This window comes from Suncus etruscus, chromosome 3, assembly GCF_024139225.1.
Source record: "Suncus etruscus isolate mSunEtr1 chromosome 3, mSunEtr1.pri.cur, whole genome shotgun sequence".
NCBI classification, from domain to species: Eukaryota; Metazoa; Chordata; class Mammalia; order Eulipotyphla; family Soricidae; genus Suncus; species Suncus etruscus.
Window position 1 is genome coordinate 98638063 of NC_064850.1, and position 5820 is coordinate 98643882.

Consider the following 5820-nt stretch of genomic DNA (forward strand, 5'->3'; position numbering starts at 1 on the left):
ATGAGAGATTGGGAGAAGTTAGCAGATCAAACTTAGTTTTCTAAGATCTTTTGAGATAATTTTTGCATGAACCACTTACAAAGCAGTATAAAATGGGAGCAGTGCACTGTTTTGATTAGGTGTCTAAGACTCAATTTCCTCCCACAGGTTAATGATTATGCTGAAAGTAATTTTGTGCTATTCAAAAATACTTATTTTAAATTGATACAATGTTTAAGTGTAAATAATTATATAGCTGTGATGATACACATACTCTTCATGAAATTGCCCCCAAAATATGAGCTAAATTCAAAATCAAAAATAAAATAAAACTAACCAGCAAACTTTCTGGCAGGAACTAGTGAAAATGTAGAGAATGTTTCCCTTAATTTTGCTTTCCCACAAAAAATGAAAGCTAACACATAGTCTGAGTCCTTCTGTCTCTTAGGAGCAGTACAGAAGAGGGTTTAATGGTTTTCTGGCATTCGCTGATCCTGGACAGCACTTTCTAAAAATATACTTCTTCATACTATTCATGTGTATATGCTTTTTTGTGTAGGGTAAAGGACTCTGCAGGATGAGAGCCTGTTGTCTTCCAACCTATCTAATTGTTCCTAATAAATATCTTTCCCTACCTCTCAAACTATTTCTTAATTGATCATCTTGAGTAGCAGTAGAAATGAATACCTCTAGTTACATTTGTAGAAAATGGAGACAAATTCTAGAAAAAAAATTCTTCTTTAAATTATAGGTAATATAATTTTTAATAATCTAAAGATTTTTCTCTCTAGAGAAATCAACTATAGTATATGTTGGATCCTTTAGACTCCACGTATAAGTTATATAAATTTCTATTTAGAATATACCAGAGCTGAGATGGAAGAATATTTTTAACTCTAATTCTATTTAAGATCTTCATATTTCAGCATCAGAGTTTTCATCTAGTATAAATATTTGTCTCTAACCTTGTGAAAATGAGATGATCTGAAACATAGTATATAGTTTCTAGTAGTAAATGCCATTTGTAATTACTGTATCATTGTTGAAAAATTCTTCACACTTTATGTTTACAAAAATAGAGAATCTTCATGATTAAAAAATAGATCAATGTTTTTACAAATTTTTATTTTTCTTTAATTTACCTAATTAGTGTGGTAAAATTTAGGTCTTCCTTTACTATTTTGTTTGCATACTACACCTATGGTAATATAAAAACTAATATACCATTTGCTTTGATAAGATCTCAGTGACAGTTTATTTTACTGATATTTGATTGAACTAAAATGTGTGGTTCTATGTTGGTTCAATGTCATTTATTTGTTTGTTTGTTTGTTTTTGGGTAACACTTAGTGGTGGTGGTGCTCAGATCTTATTCCTGGCTCTGTACTCAGGGATCAGTCCTGGCAGGCTTGGTGGACAATAGTGGAGTTGGGGATTAAGTCCTGTCTGCCACATAAAAGGCAAGTGCCTTACTTGCTGTACAATTTCTATGACCCTGTCAAGTAACAATTAGCTGTTTCTGTGAGATTATGTTTTACAAATATTTAGGTAGATATTTAGTTGAATGATTTTTGAGTAAAAGAGATTCTCTTTCATCTGGGTGAACTGAATTAAGTCCACAAGACCTTGTTGAGGCAGAAATCCTTTCTCTTGGGGGACTTCACTCTCTCATATAAACACACCCACACATACACACAAATGAGTGCTCATATACTTGTGTGTATATGTAATACATGTTTATATCTACATGTTTATATCTTTCTCTAAGAACCATAATATATCGACATAAAAATTATGTAAAATTTTTCATGTAAGCATCAGTTATATAGCAGTACTTAAAAACATTCACCAGTTATTGCCAAACTAATCATAAGTAAAAGAACATAACTATTTACTTTGAGACCATATTTTAAGTTTGAGAAAAGATAGAATATATCTGTATTGGTATTTTCAACTAGCATATTGAACTACTATAATAAAATAAATATATATAAATGTTGGTAATATTGAGGACAGTTAATAGTCAATCACACTGAGATCTTGTTTAAAATAATGACAAAGAATCTGATATAATAAGATCCAATTTTTGAACCAAGAATAACTGCTTTATTGTAATATTATTACAACCAATTGTAAATTCAGTTTACTTGAAATTGGGTTACATTTATCTTAACTCATTTGGCATAAATTTTACAAAAATAAAAACCTTCTATTGTTAAAAATGTATCTGTTGTGGAAGTTTTATTTAAATTTTCAAGAACTGAAAATGGGGACCTGGAGATAGCTTAAAAATGTGACTTTCATACTATGCAGGTAGGTCCCAAGGTTGTAGTATCAACTCCCTCTACCAGTGTTCCCATGCTCCATTACATCCCCCACACCCTTTTCTCACCCTCACCTCCCAATTGCCACCCTAACAGACACATTACAAACTTTAGTAGTTGCAGCTTATATCCTATAGTTTAGTTGTTGAGTCTGGTCTGTGCTTTGGGTATATAGCTTTTCCACTATTCCAAGTCACTAGTGTAAATAAAGCCCTGGCCACTTTCTGTCTTGATTTTTTTTCTTTATTTTTCTTTCCTTTTCCTCCCTAAGCTCTGAGACTGAGAGTGATCAAAAAGCCCACCCTTTACTCCATTTAATTTTTTCTTCCTGTTATTATCTATCACAGATAAGTGACATCAACTTGTTTTTGTCTTCTGGATTATTTCCTTTAATCATAGCATTTACCAGTTTCATCCATATTACAGTAAATTCAATGACTGTATCATTTTACATAAATGTGTAGTATTCCATTGTTTATGTATACCGCAACTTTATTTTTTTTTATTTTATGTTTTTGTTTTGGGCCCACAGCCAGTAACGCTCATAGGTTACTCCTGGCAATGAGCTCAGAAATTACTCCTGGCTTGGGGAATTGAATGGCCTTGCTAGGCTAGTGTGGGTAAGGCTTTACAGCTTGTGCCACTGATCCAGCCCCTTTACATCTTAATAATCTACTCATCTTTTCTTAAACATTTAGTTTGCTTCTAAATCTTAGCTATTGTACTAAATCAATGAATAATCATGTATATATCTTTATATATGTATAAATGCATATATGTGTATATATTGTTTATATTTATATACTGTATATATATCCTTTTGGATGAAGCTTTTATTTTTTAATTTAGAGATTTAATCTCTTTATTAATATTCTGTAGTCTAGACAAATATAGACAAATATGTCTGGTTGTGAAAGTAAAGTGTTGAAGTTTTCTATAACTATTGTATCTCCATCATTAATTTTTTAAGGATTTTTACTAAAAGTTTTAATAAATTTTCTGGGCTTTAATTTGGTGCAAAAATGTGTATGATATTTAGTATCTCTTGAACTCATTTTCTTATTTTATAAATTGTATCTACCACTGTCTCTATCTCCTTTATATTGAATGCTATTTTTTTGACACATGTATAGCTGTCCATTCCTTCACATTGAATCTATATTTATCCTCTAAGTATGGTGTTTCCTCTAGGCAGCAGATGGAAGGATTTTATTTCTTGATAAGCAGGCTACTCTATGCTTTTTCAGAAGGGAATTTAGATGATTGATGGTACGAAAGATTAATAAAATATGACTGTGTTGCCATTTTTGTTTATGTGTGTGGAATCTAATTGTTTGATTGATTGATTGATTGATTGGTTTTTGGGTCACACTCAGCTGCTCAGAAATCACTCCTGGCAGGCTCGGGGGACCATATGGGATGCCGGAATTCGAACCAATGATTTTCTGCATGAAACGCAAACGCCTTACCTCCATGCTATTTCTCCGGACCCCGAAATCTAATTGTTTTTAGAAATTTGCTTCTATAGGTAATTTTTATTAATCCTTGCAGGATTAGTTTAGTAGTTACAAATGCTTTTGCCTTGCTTGCAGCCAACACAGGACAAAATCCTGGTTAGATTCCCAGCATCCCATATGGCTCCTGAGCCTGCCAGAGTGATTTCTGAGCGCACAACCAGGAGTAACTCCTGAGCGCCGCCAGGTGTAATTTCCCAAAAAACAAAACAAACAAACAACCCCACAAATGCTGCCAGTTCTTGGTTGTCTAAAAAGTTTCTTATCCCTCCCTCAAGCCTAAATGAAGGATTCAGAAGCAGGATTCCTCAAACTTTTTTTCTCTCTCTTCTTCCTTCCTTTCTTTTTCTTTCTTCTTTCTTTCTTTCTTTCTTTTCTTTCTTTCTTTCTTTCTTTCTTTCTTTCTTTCTTTCTTTCTTTCTTTCTTTCTTTCTTTCTTTCTTTCTTTCTTTCTTTCTTTCTTTCTTTCTTTCTTTCTTTCTTTCTTTCTTTCTTTCTTTCTTTCTTCTTTCTTTCTTTCTTTCTTTCTTTCTTTCTTTCTTTCTTTCTTTCTTTCTTTCTTTCTTTCTTTCTTTCTTTCTTTCTTTCTTTCTTTCTTTCTTTCTTTCTCCTTCCTTCCTTCCTTCCTTCCTTCCTTCCTTCCTTCCTTCCTTCCTCCTTCCTTCCTTCCTTCCTTCCTTCCTTCCTTCCTTCCTTCCTTCCTTCCTTTCTCTCTCTCTGTTTGTTTGTTTGTTTGTTTGTTTGTTTGTTTGTTTGTTTGTTTCTTTCTTTCTTTCTTTCTTTCTTTCTTTCTTTCTTTCTTTCTTTCTTCTTTCTTTCTTTCTTTCTTTCTTTCTTTCTTTCTTTCTTTCTTTCTTTCTTTCTTTCTTTCTTTCTTTCTTTCTTTCTTTGTTCTTTCATTTTTTAATCTATTTAAGCTCCATAATTACAAGCATGATTGTAGTTGGGTTTCAGTCATAAACAGAGCACCCCCCTTCACCAGTGCAACATTCCCACCATCAATGTTCCAAATCTCCCTTCTCCCCACCCTCATCCCTACCTGTACTCTTTATAGGCTTTCTACTCCCTCAAACTTCTTAGAGTGTCAGATCAATCTCCCTCAGTTAGAGGATCAGACTATAGTTTAAAAAAGGGGGAACCAGCGAAATAGCATAGTGGTAGGGCGTTTGCCTTGCTAGCAGGTGACCCAGGACCAACAGTGGTTAATCCTGGCATCCCATATGTAAACCCCCACCCACCCACAGTCTGCCAGGAGCGATTTCTGAGCAGAGAGCCAGAAATAACCCATGAGCACCGCCAGGTGTGGTCCCAAAACAAAAACAAACAAAAAACAAACACACACAAAAATACTATGAACAATAGAGACCCGTGGTCCTTAGTGTGAGGACTCCTGTCTGATACTGAGAGCAGTCGAGAAACATAAAGGAGGGAATTGGAGAATGCAGAGCACATCCCGCACATGTGAACTGCAACCAGAAAGAGTCTGCTGATACACAAGACAGCAGTAGCAAACACATCAGAAGGGCTGCAGTTTGACGAGCCCTGCTTCAGAGGATGGTGAACTCTGAGCTGGAAGTTTTTGTTTTTTTGTTTTTTTTTTTTTCAGTATTTTGAATATGTCATTCAACTCTTTCCTAGTTTATAAGTTACTGTATAGATCTCCTTAAGTTTTTATGTTGATTCCTTTGTACTTGAGGATTTTCTTATCTCTTGCTACTTTAAGTGGTCCTTGTTTTTTGATTTATCATTAAGATCACTCACTACATGCAATGGCATGGTAATTGTATTTTTGAATCTATTATTTTGGCCCTTTGGATCTCTTGAATTGATACAGATGTCTCTCACCAGAGATCAGGAAAATTCTCAGTTTTTATTGCTTCCACAGTCATTCTTCCCCTTTCTCTTTTTCCTCTCCTGGCATTTTTATTATTGAAAAATAATTTCTCTTGTTATTATCTATCACAAATCTCACTTCTCTTCCATTTGTTTACATTTTTGCATTT